This window comes from Cyanistes caeruleus, chromosome 8 (assembly GCF_971803275.1).
Source record: "Cyanistes caeruleus chromosome 8, bCyaCae1.hap1.1, whole genome shotgun sequence".
NCBI classification, from domain to species: Eukaryota; Metazoa; Chordata; class Aves; order Passeriformes; family Paridae; genus Cyanistes; species Cyanistes caeruleus.
Genome location: NC_141708.1, coordinates 38,459,308 through 38,472,603, shown reverse-complemented (window position 1 = coordinate 38,472,603; position 13,296 = coordinate 38,459,308). Strand labels below are relative to the sequence as shown.

General features: G+C 39.3%; 1 long non-coding RNA gene across 2 annotated transcripts; it reads right to left on the bottom strand.

The window, feature by feature from the left end:
- Window positions 1-4,764: 4,764 nt before the first annotated feature.
- LOC147652042 (uncharacterized) lies at window positions 4,765-9,082 on the bottom strand. Of its 2 annotated transcripts, none has more exons than XR_015289949.1 (4): window positions 8,842-9,082; window positions 7,233-7,358; window positions 6,499-6,677; window positions 4,765-6,251 (listed from the first exon to the last, which is right to left on the bottom strand). It is a non-coding gene; the product is annotated as an uncharacterized LOC147652042 (long non-coding RNA). The 2 variants fall into 2 exon arrangements; XR_015289950.1 differs by lacking the exon at window positions 8,842-9,082 and adding an exon at window positions 8,321-8,835.
- Between the last annotated feature and the right edge of the window lie 4,214 nt (window positions 9,083-13,296).

The following is a 13,296-nucleotide window of genomic DNA, read 5'->3' as shown; positions in this document are numbered from 1 at the left end:
CTGAACGAAAAACCTGCCGACGCCGACCGACTCCGAGCACTCCGCCCGATTGTCCGCCGCCTTTCCCAAGGCGAGGACGATGGCGGCGGGGCGCAGCGGCTCCGTAGCTGGGCGGCGGCCGCACCTGCGGCGGCAGGCATTGGAGTCAACGCCTCTGCCGGGGTCCTCCCGGCCGGCTCCGGAGGTGGGGGGGGGCTTGACGCGGCTCGGCTCGGCTCGGCTCTTTCCGTCCCGCTTCGGCTCGGCTCTTTCCGTCCCGCTTCGGCTCGGCTCGGCCCCCTCCGCTTCGGATCGGCTCGGCCCTGCTCGGCCCCCGCTCGGCCCGGCCCCGCCCGCCTCGGCGCACAGCTGCAGTACCGCTCTGTGCCCACACGGCGGCAGCACTGCCGCACAGCTCAGCCCGGGGCGGGCGGGGGGGCGCCCCTGCACGTGCAGAGAAGCGAGGCAAGAAACCACGTGTGCAACCCCCTTCCAAAAACTCTTCTCCGAGGAACGCCCCAAAACCCACCCCCCATCGAAACTTAGCAAGCCCTGCCTCTAACCAAATAAAAAACAAAATACCCCTTCACTTAAATGTAATTAATATTTATTTCTATCAAATTGAGCTATATTTATACACATAGATATAATGCATAATCAATATAAAAATATATGAACGTCTATCCATATATTTTTCAAATTGAATATTAATCCACTTGTCTAGTTTTAGATTACTTGGTTTTTTTTGGTTTTTATTTAAAATTACATATAGATATATCTCCCTATATTTATTCCTTTATTATAGACCTGTATATTTTCATTTCTATATTAATCATTTAAAAGCCCTGCCTCTAAGCCTCTAACCAAATCAAAAAACAATTAAACCCTTGTTTTAAATGTTTTTAATATCTATTTCCATTATACTGATTTTCTATATTTGTACGAACAGATATAATGCATAACAGATATTAAAGTACATTACCTATCTGTATATCTATCTGTATAGCTTTCATACTGATCATTAATTAACTTGTCCAGCTTTGGATTACTGGTATTTATTTCTTTTATATGGCTCTATCTATCTATCTATCTATCTATCTATCTATCTATCTATCTATCTATCTATCTCCCTATATTTATTTCTTTATTATAGATCTGTATATTTTCATTTCTATATTATTCATTTAAATGCCATGCCTCTATCCAAATAAAAAACAAAAAGCCCCTACATTTAAATATTTGTAATATTTATTTCTATCATATTGATCTTCTTTATCTATACACATAGAAATCAGACATAACTAATATTAAAATATATTATATTAGCATCTATCCATATAGTTTTCATACTGAATATTAATCGATTTTTCTAGATTTAGATTATCTGTACTTATTTATTTTTTATGGCTCTCTCTCTCCCTGTCTCTATATCTCCCTATATCTATTTCTTTATTATAGATGTGTATATTTTCATTTCTATATTATTCACTTAAATGCCACGCCTGTAACCAAATAAAAACCAGTAATTCCCTTGATTGAAAGATTTAAAATACCTATTTCTATAATATTGATTTTCTTTATTTATAGACACAGAGATATAATGCACAACAGATATTAAAATACATTACCATCTATCCGTATATTTTTCATATTGAATATTAACCAGCTTGTCTAGATATAGATAATTTGTGTTTATTTCTTTTCTATGGCTGTATCTCTTTATCTCTCTCTCTCTCTCTTTCTCTATCTATCTATCTATCTATCTATCTATCTATCTATCTATCTATCTATCTCTCTCACTACATATATTTCTTTCTTATAGATGTGTATATTTTCATTTCTATATTATTCATTTAAATGCCATGCCTTTCATTAAATAAAAAAAGAAAAGCCCCTTGTTTAAAAAAATTAATATATTTTTCTAAAATATTGATCTTCTATATTTATACACACAGATACAATGCATAACAGATATTAAAGTACATTACCATCTATCTATATAATTTTCATACTGATCATTAATTTACTTGTCCAGATTTGGATTACTGGTATTTATTTCTTCTTTTATGGCTCTCTCTCTCTCTCTCTCTCTCTCTCTCTCTCTCTCTATCTATCTATCTACCTACCTACCTATCTATCTATATATCTCCCTATCTATATATCTCCCTATCTATATATCTCCATATCTATCACCCTATATACATTTCTTTATTATAGATGTGTATCTTTTGATTTCTATATTATTCATTTAAATGCCATGCCTCTATACAAATAAAAAACAAAAAGCCCCTACATTTAAATATTTGTAATATTTATTTCTATCACATTGATCTTCTTTATCTATACACATAGATATCATACATAATTGATATTAAAATATATTATATTAGCATCTATCCATATAGTTTTCATACTGAATATTAATCGACTTTTCTAGATTTAGATTATCTGTATTTACTTTTTTTTTATGGCTCTCTCTCTCTCTATATATATATATATCTCCCTATATCTCTTTCTTTATTATAGATGTGTATATTTTCATTTCTATATTATTCATTTAAAGGCCATGCCTGTAACCAAATAAAAACCAGTAATTCCCTTGATTGAAAGATTTATAATATCTATTTCTATAATATTGATTTTCTTTATTTATACACACAGAGATATAATGCACAACAGATATTAAAATACATTACCATCTATCTGTATATTTTTCATATTGAATATTAACCAGCTTGTCTAGATATAGATAATTTGTGTTTATTTCTTTTCTATGGCTGTATCTCTTTATCTCTCTCTCTCTCTCTTTCTCTATCTATCTATCTATCTATCTATCTATCTATCTATCTATCTCTCTCACTACATATATTTCTTTCTTATAGATGTGTATATTTTCATTTCTATATTATTCATTTAAATGCCATGCCTTTAATTAAATAAAAAAAGAAAAGCCCCTTGTTTAAAAAAATTAATATATTTTTTCTAAAATATTGATCTTCTATATTTATACACACAGATACAATGCATAACAGATATTAATGTACATTACAATCTATCTATATAGTTTTCATACTGATCATTAATTTACTTGTCCAGATTTGGATTACTGGTATTTAATTCTTCTTTTATGGCTCTATCTATCTATCTATCTATCTATCTATCTATCTATCTATCTATCTCCCTATCTATATATCTCCCTATCTATATATCTCCCTATCTATCACCCTATATACATTTCTTTATTATAGATGTGTATATTTTGATTTCTATATTATTCATTTATATGCCATGCATCTATCCAAAAAAATAACAAAAGGACCCTACATTTAAATATTTGTAATATTTATTTCTATCATATTGATCTTCTTTATCTATACACATAGATATCAGACGTAACTGATATTAAAATATATTATATTAGCATCTATCCATATAGTTTTCATACTGAATATTAATCGACTTTTCTAGATTTAGATTATCTGCATTTACTTCTTTTTTATGGCGCTCTCTCTCTCTATATATATATATATCTCCCTATACCTATTTATAATATCTATTTCTATAATATTGATTTTCTTTATTTATACACACAGAGATATAATGCACAACAGATATTAAAATACATTACCATCTATCCGTATATTTTTCATATTGAATATTAACCACCTTGTCTAGATATAGAAAATTTGTGTTTATTTCTTTTCTATGGCTATATCTCTCTTTCTCTCTCTTTCTCTCTCTATCTCTCTATCTATCTATCTATCTATCTATTTATCTATCTATCTCCCAATCTATCTCCCTATATTTATTTCTTTATTATAGATGTGTATATTTTCATTTCTGTATTATTCATTTATATGCCATGCCTCTATCCAAATAAATTACAAAAGGACCCTACATTTAAATTTTTGTAATATTTATGTCTATCATATTGATCTTCTTTATCTATACACAGAGATATCATACAGAACTGATATTAAAATATATTATATTAGCATCTATCCATATAGTTTTCATACTGAATATTAATCTACTTGTCTAGACTTGGATTACTTGTATTTATTTCTTTTTTATGGCTTTCTCTCTCTATATATAGATCTACCTAGCTTCCCTATATTTTTTTTTACATGTATACATTTATATATTTCTCTTTCTAACATTCTGCTTTTTAAAATTTGCATTTCTTTCTCTTGGAAACTCTCCCAATTCTTTCAGCTAACAGGTCAGAATGACAAAAATATAAATTCCTACTCAACCCCGAGTGCAGAACGCGCTCGTCTCTATGGACCTTAGGCCCAGAAATTTCTCTCGGTGCATTTTAATACCTCAGGGATGCACACATGTGTTTTATACACTCCCATTTTACAGGGAAGTAAGAGGTGGAAAGACAAAACCCACTTTCTTAACCCTAAGCCGTTCCTGACATAACAAAACCCTAACGACGGAGTGCACAGAGAGGGGGTTCCTTTCCAAGGGGATTTGGAGAGGTCAATTCCTGTCCCTTGCCAATAGCTACCGTAAAAACCAGAACAACTCCACAGGTTTTTGGATTCTGCACCCAGCCCTCCCGGGGAATTTCCTGGCAGCTTGGGGTCCCCTCTGGGCAAGGGTACCCAGCACCAGCCCTCCCCATTCCCCGCTCACCTTGCTACTCCAGCGCAGCGTGTCCCTCCCTCTGGCGGGGACCTCGGCGTGCCCCAAGGGACACGGGAGCCCCCCAGTCTCCACCCCGTCCCCCTCAGCCTTTGCTCTTCCCCCCCAAAGAAGGCACAGAACAACTCCAACTGCCCTGGACAGCAGCACCTGGCTTTATTGGAAGCCTTTCTAGGTCCAGACTACAGGGCTGGGGGGATGGTGCTGCCTTCTGCATGCCTTTCCTTTGTGGACACAAACCAGTGCAAAAGCAAGGTCCTGAAGCAACCGGGATCCTCCTGAGAGGGCCACTCCGTTCCAGCAGCAGTGCTGAACACACTCCCCCTCCTCTCCCAGCCCTGGCCAGCGCTACAGCAGGCAGAGGAGGGAGCTGCCTGGGGAAAATGGAATCTTGGCCCTGCTCCACCAGGTACCAACCTCTTCCTCTGCTAGACAATGTGCCTTCACACAAAAGACGAGTCCCCAAAGGATGGGCCTTGCAGGCTCTTGCCTTGGAGTGGGAGCAGCTCCACCCTGCTTTTATTCTGGTGGCAGCTTGCTTCCTCCCAAGGTAGACACTGGTGCTCCCAGGGTGAGCACTCCCGGTGGAATGGCCAGGCCTCCCAGCCCTGCAGTTTAAAAAGGAGCACAGACACACACAGAGAGAGAACCATGGACAGGTGAGAAAGAAATGCTCCGTGAGGCGAGGCTGGCTTGAACAGCTGCATCCTGGGCATTGCTTTGTTGTCTCCCATCACCCAGCTCTGCAGCCAAGAGGCCCCTGTGGTCTGTAGCACCCGCTTGGTGCACGTGGGACCGCTCGGGGAAGGCGGCCAGAGCAGGACGTGCTGGGGACCCGGGTGCAGCAGCCACATAGAAATGCTGTGAGGTCCAGAGACACCGAGCGGTACGGCCAGCCCGGGTCACAGCCACGCTGGAAGGGGAGCGGGAGCTGAGAGTATGGGATGGGGTCATACTTTGTTCCAAGGCAGGTAAATTCCCCACCATTTTTCCTTGTTATTTTGAACTCTAACAGCATCAAACACTTTGTGCTTCTCTGCGTTTAACATGCAGGTTTCCAGTGAGTTGGCTGCTCACGGTTTTTCTCTGTTTCACCACAAAATCGGTTGTAAGATCTTTTGGATCAAATCCCAACATCTCCCTTTACTCGTGGATTAGGAAGGAAAATGTTGAAATATGCCTATAAAATACCTGTGAAAAAAAAATCAAAAAGGGTTGGGGTGGGCAAGTTTTTAAAATGCAAGTAATCAGATTTCACTCCAATGAACTTGACTGTTCAGTGAAATGGTATGATAATGAAATCATCACACACACACACACACACACACACACACACACACACACACTATAACCGTAATACATCTACTAGACACATCTCAATGATATACTTGATTATATAATGGCTTACACCATTCGTAAACAACTATGGGCCAAAAATCATACTCAGTTTTCTGACAGTGACATTAAGCTTTGGCTGAAATCAAAGTCAGGTTTGCTACATTGCATGTGCGCAAATCTACGGGTGAATCACGAGCCCCCGTCCTTAGAGAGTTCCAGCTCCTCCAGAGAGGCTTCAAACCTCACCATCTCGGGCAGCAGTTTCTTGAGCAGTTCAGTCGCTTAAAAAAGGAAGCACAGAAATTTATCTCTATTTTATGAAGAGCAACGCGCTGCTGCCACACAGTGTGTTTGTTAAAGGGAACCCTGGCTGAACGCTTACAGGGGAAGCGACTCCAAAATCTACCAACAAATTTTACAATGCAGCTGCCAAAACCCACAGCACGGCAGCCAGGGAGGGGAGCCACTGGCAAGTGCTGCACTCACTGTCAAAAGTTACCAATCCTCAGGTGACTGCAATCCACGTACCTTCCTCAACAGCATCAGTGGCTACAAAAATTTACTCAAGTTTAAGCCTCTCCGAGAGGCTGTGCATTATCTTTGCTGCTCCTTGCAGGGAAGGCACGTCTTCTCTGTGACCAAATGAAGTCCCTCCTTCTGAGATGAACCCCAAGCTATGGGCCACCTAGAGCTGTGCCCATCTTAACCTACGAGAGAAAGATCGACACTTTAAAACTCGGGAGCGTCACTGTGCACGCTGAAAAGCCAGAATGCACCATCTCTGGATAAGGCACAGAATCGCTCCAGTTGCAGACAGACATTTTTAAGTACGTACTGGAAATAGCTCGGGACACTTGTAGCAACATTTCGATCTCGGGTGGCCTCTGCCATGCAAGAGAAACTGGAGTGCCAAATCTTCCTAGGCAAGAATTCCTCTCCTTGACCAAATCAGCTCTCAACTGGCACGTGGCAGCTCAACTTTACACCCACACGTGGTGCTGAATACAAGAAGGAATTCCAGTTTCCTTCACTGAAATGAGGGCAACAAAGATCTGGCCCTCACAACCGGTCAGGCACACCTCGGCAGACTCTGTTAGCTCGTGTCAGGCAGGGAGAAGGTGCACGAGGAACGCGTGCGTGCGCCTCGACGCGAGCGGAAGCGTCGCTCACGTGTAACTTCCAACGTGCCCTGCAGCACACGGCCAGGAATGCACTAATGAAGTACTTGTTATGGGGAAGAAATAGACTGTTAAGGACTTTACCTTCATCTGAGTCCAGTCCTCCTTGTACTGAGTCCTTTCTGCCTCGTCTGTGGATTGAAGGTATTTCCTCCTAGACTCATCTCCCACCACGCGGAGGCCTGTAGCGAACGCCAGGCTCGGACGGGTCTGTCGGAATAGGAGCAGAGTCAGAGTCAGAAAGAGGAGCTAAAAATGAGCAGGTGCAGTCGGTTTCAGACACACAGCACTTCCAGGGTGCAGTTCCTTCTGGTACATCTATGCAGTACCCTAAGCAATGATCTCTAAACATTTATCCAAGCTTAAACAGCTTCTTCCTAATTATCGCCACCTTTATAACCAGCGCTCGCTTGCCCCTGCAATACACAGGCACAGGGAGGGAGCTGCAGTTATTTACACAACAGAACAAGTAACATACCAAATTAAACACCCAGCACTATACCTCACTTTTGGAAACAAAACCTGGGCAGACACTTTAGTGTGCAAAACCCCTGTAAGAATAAAACCTGCTTTAAATATCTTAGGCATCAAGCCACAGACACGCCTATGAAATTCAGTGCAGCAGTGACAAAAAAAGGAATTATTTCCTTAACCTGTGAATAATCACCTCTAAGATTCTGTGATGCAGTTGCCACTGCACACAGCCACAAGCGGCCTTTTTATTAACAGGCAAAAGAACAAAGGAATCCCAGTTTATCCCTTCTGGTCTGCAAAGAAACAGAGACGGGAGAGATGCTTCTCAGAGGAGCATGGTAAAAAGACACATGGTGTAGAATATGGAACAGCTGGTGGTTCAGCATCTCTTCCACTGCAAGATCCAGGGGATAGCTGATGATACCTTGGAGGCAGGAGTCACAAAAGCTGCCGGAGAGGGAAGACAAAGGAGCTCAACCCTATCTGCTCTTAGGTTTTAGCACTGTGACCTTTACCTTAACTTACAGTTAAGTGTTTCTGACAGTGTAAATCCCTTTTGTTTTGATTTTAACAGAGTGCAAGAATTCAGTGATGAAGTAACAGTGGCATACAGCCTTTCATTTCCCCTGGTCCTCTCACCCAGCAATGAGGTCTCACAACAACAATACAACAATGAATAGTTATAGAAGGTAACTCACTGCGCTGAAGAGTCCTTCAGAAGGATGGGAGCCACAACTGAGGCAGATCCTTGGACAGATAAGCCAGAGGTGCTTAGGCCTCGTGTTTCCCCCTTACCCCAGAACCAGCCCCAAAAGGGGAACACAAAGTTCACAGGCTTCTCTTTGAAATTAACGCCATATAAAGAACAAAACATCCTAAAAAAGCTACATGTCATACAAATAAACCGGCTACCTTCTCTATGCCTTGAATCTATTTTTTTTCCCCCCTGTGTTCCTCCTTTCCATCCTTCTGCGTAGCCTTGTAGCAGATAAATCTGTTCAATAAAGGGCCCAGCTGACTGTGAGCAGAAGGCAAAGCAGAGGATTTGTCAGCATGAAAACCCACACTGCAAAGATGAACGAGCATCAGGGGCAGTTAAAAATCTGCTAGAAATTAGTGCTAATGTCACACTACCCTCTCTTCCCTGTTTTCCATATCCAAAAGGAAAGGAAGTTGTGCCTGAGCCAGAAAAGCTAAAAGGGTCGGGCAATGTGCTCACCTGCCATCCCACACAGCTGGGTGTGACTTAATGCACCAAACACAAGGGAATCGTTGCCAGCTGGGCAATAGACACCACGAAGCACACAGCTTTTCCGTGCTGTCAGCAGCTGCAAGGGGAGGATTGCCTCCGAGAAACATACCAAAACAATGAAAATAAAAAAAAAATACAAATTAACATCTATTTCCACCACACATGTTTAAATTTATATACTATATTCATTTATATATGACAAGCAATATATAAAGTATCAAAATATATTATTTTAACGTGTATACGTATGTTATTATATATTAAATATATTCCATACATTTTAATGATATATATTCATTATGTATATAATACATATATAAAATCAATATATATAACATATCTATTAAATATAAATCTGTTTGTATATATTGGCATTACTTCTATTTCTTTACTTTTCTGGTTGCACATACGTCTATATCTTTATATACTTAATATACATTTCTATGTTTTTATTTTTGTTGTATTTATTTAAAAGCCCCGAAGCTAACCTAATAAAAACCAAACAGTCCCTTTATCTTAAACGGTATTTAAAAATATTTTAATATATATTTTTTATCATATTTATATACCTTCTTGATATACAAAACACATAACATATCCTAAAAGATATCATATTGCCATCTATACGTACAGAAATCATATTATAGATTATAAATCAACATATATGTATATATTTCTATTACTTATTTTTACGCCTACATATATATATATATTTTTTTCTCTATATATTTATAGATATATAGATTTGTATATATTTTTCTTTATATATTCATTCTTTCAATATTTTATTTATTTGTATTTTTCCTATTTATCTAAAAGCCCTGCCTCTAACTAAATAAAAACCAAGCAGCCCCTTTTTCTTCAATATTTTTTAATATCTATTTTGATCATCTTTATATTTAAAAATATATACTCGGTTGATAAGCTGCCCCAGCCCCGGCCCCCGCTCTCACCGTTCCGACACACAGAGCAGCCGCCTCCTCGGGCTGCTTCGGTCCCGGGGCCGGGGAGCGACCGTTGGGTCCCGATGCCATTGGGGTTTCCGCCATTTCACGGGGGGGGGCCGAGGGGGAGAGAACGGAGCGAGAGCAGCGGCGGCGAGGTACGGGTCGTCGCGAGTGCCAGAAGCCCCAGAACGCGGCCGCGGCAAGGACCCCGGCAGAGAGAGGCGTCTTCACCGCTGCCTGTCGGCGCCCGACCTGCTGGCGCCCGGCCCCGGCGCCGCCGAGCGCACAGCCCGTGTCCGCACGGCCGGAAAAGCCGCGGAAAATTGCGCCGGAGCGGCGTCGGCGCCGGGGTGTTTGTCAGGCAGTAAATCGCACGCACCCACCGCCCGGGGGTCCTTCCATTTTCCCGCCTTTTTGGCCGCCATCCTTGGGAGGTCAAGCCGGCCACGATCGGGCAGCCATCTTGTGCGTGGCGTGACGTCACTTCCGCCCTTCCTCGCCGCCATCTTTGTTGTGGCTGAAGCCACTTCCGGCTGTGCGGCCATCTTTGTTGAGGCAAGATTAAGGCCCCCGCTGCTCTCAACGCGTCTGTCTAACTTACTTGCCTGAACGAAAAACCTGCCGACGCCGACCGACTCCGAGCACTCCGCCCGATTGTCCGCCGCCTTTCCCAAGGCGAGGACGATGGCGGCGGGGCGCAGCGGCTCCGTAGCTGGGCGGCGGCCGCACCTGCGGCGGCAGGCATTGGAGTCAACGCCTCTGCCGGGGTCCTCCCGGCCGGCTCCGGAGGTGGGGGGGGGCTTGACGCGGCTCGGCTCGGCTCGGCTCTTTCCGTCCCGCTTCGGCTCGGCTCTTTCCGTCCCGCTTCGGCTCGGCTCGGCCCCCTCCGCTTCGGATCGGCTCGGCCCTGCTCGGCCCCCGCTCGGCCCGGCCCCGCCCGCCTCGGCGCACAGCTGCAGTACCGCTCTGTGCCCACACGGCGGCAGCACTGCCGCACAGCTCAGCCCGGGGCGGGCGGGGGGGCGCCCCTGCACGTGCAGAGAAGCGAGGCAAGAAACCACGTGTGCAACCCCCTTCCAAAAACTCTTCTCCGAGGAACGCCCCAAAACCCACCCCCCATCGAAACTTAGCAAGCCCTGCCTCTAACCAAATAAAAAACAAAATACCCCTTCACTTAAATGTAATTAATATTTATTTCTATCAAATTGAGCTATATTTATACACATAGATATAATGCATAATCAATATAAAAATATATGAACGTCTATCCATATATTTTTCAAATTGAATATTAATCCACTTGTCTAGTTTTAGATTACTTGGTTTTTTTTGGTTTTTATTTAAAATTACATATAGATATATCTCCCTATATTTATTCCTTTATTATAGACCTGTATATTTTCATTTCTATATTAATCATTTAAAAGCCCTGCCTCTAAGCCTCTAACCAAATCAAAAAACAATTAAACCCTTGTTTTAAATGTTTTTAATATCTATTTCCATTATACTGATTTTCTATATTTGTACGAACAGATATAATGCATAACAGATATTAAAGTACATTACCTATCTGTATATCTATCTGTATAGCTTTCATACTGATCATTAATTAACTTGTCCAGCTTTGGATTACTGGTATTTATTTCTTTTATATGGCTCTATCTATCTATCTATCTATCTATCTATCTATCTATCTATCTATCTATCTCCCTATATTTATTTCTTTATTATAGATCTGTATATTTTCATTTCTATATTATTCATTTAAATGCCATGCCTCTATCCAAATAAAAAACAAAAAGCCCCTACATTTAAATATTTGTAATATTTATTTCTATCATATTGATCTTCTTTATCTATACACATAGAAATCAGACATAACTAATATTAAAATATATTATATTAGCATCTATCCATATAGTTTTCATACTGAATATTAATCGATTTTTCTAGATTTAGATTATCTGTACTTATTTATTTTTTATGGCTCTCTCTCTCCCTGTCTCTATATCTCCCTATATCTATTTCTTTATTATAGATGTGTATATTTTCATTTCTATATTATTCACTTAAATGCCACGCCTGTAACCAAATAAAAACCAGTAATTCCCTTGATTGAAAGATTTAAAATACCTATTTCTATAATATTGATTTTCTTTATTTATAGACACAGAGATATAATGCACAACAGATATTAAAATACATTACCATCTATCCGTATATTTTTCATATTGAATATTAACCAGCTTGTCTAGATATAGATAATTTGTGTTTATTTCTTTTCTATGGCTGTATCTCTTTATCTCTCTCTCTCTCTCTTTCTCTATCTATCTATCTATCTATCTATCTATCTATCTATCTATCTATCTATCTATCTCTCTCACTACATATATTTCTTTCTTATAGATGTGTATATTTTCATTTCTATATTATTCATTTAAATGCCATGCCTTTCATTAAATAAAAAAAGAAAAGCCCCTTGTTTAAAAAAATTAATATATTTTTCTAAAATATTGATCTTCTATATTTATACACACAGATACAATGCATAACAGATATTAAAGTACATTACCATCTATCTATATAATTTTCATACTGATCATTAATTTACTTGTCCAGATTTGGATTACTGGTATTTATTTCTTCTTTTATGGCTCTCTCTCTCTCTCTCTCTCTCTCTCTCTCTCTCTCTCTATCTATCTATCTACCTACCTACCTATCTATCTATATATCTCCCTATCTATATATCTCCCTATCTATATATCTCCATATCTATCACCCTATATACATTTCTTTATTATAGATGTGTATCTTTTGATTTCTATATTATTCATTTAAATGCCATGCCTCTATACAAATAAAAAACAAAAAGCCCCTACATTTAAATATTTGTAATATTTATTTCTATCACATTGATCTTCTTTATCTATACACATAGATATCATACATAATTGATATTAAAATATATTATATTAGCATCTATCCATATAGTTTTCATACTGAATATTAATCGACTTTTCTAGATTTAGATTATCTGTATTTACTTTTTTTTTATGGCTCTCTCTCTCTCTATATATATATATATCTCCCTATATCTCTTTCTTTATTATAGATGTGTATATTTTCATTTCTATATTATTCATTTAAAGGCCATGCCTGTAACCAAATAAAAACCAGTAATTCCCTTGATTGAAAGATTTATAATATCTATTTCTATAATATTGATTTTCTTTATTTATACACACAGAGATATAATGCACAACAGATATTAAAATACATTACCATCTATCTGTATATTTTTCATATTGAATATTAACCAGCTTGTCTAGATATAGATAATTTGTGTTTATTTCTTTTCTATGGCTGTATCTCTTTATCTCTCTCTCTCTCTCTTTCTCTATCTATCTATCTATCTATCTATCTATCTATCTATCTATCTCTCTCACTACATATATTTCTTTCTTATAGATGTGTA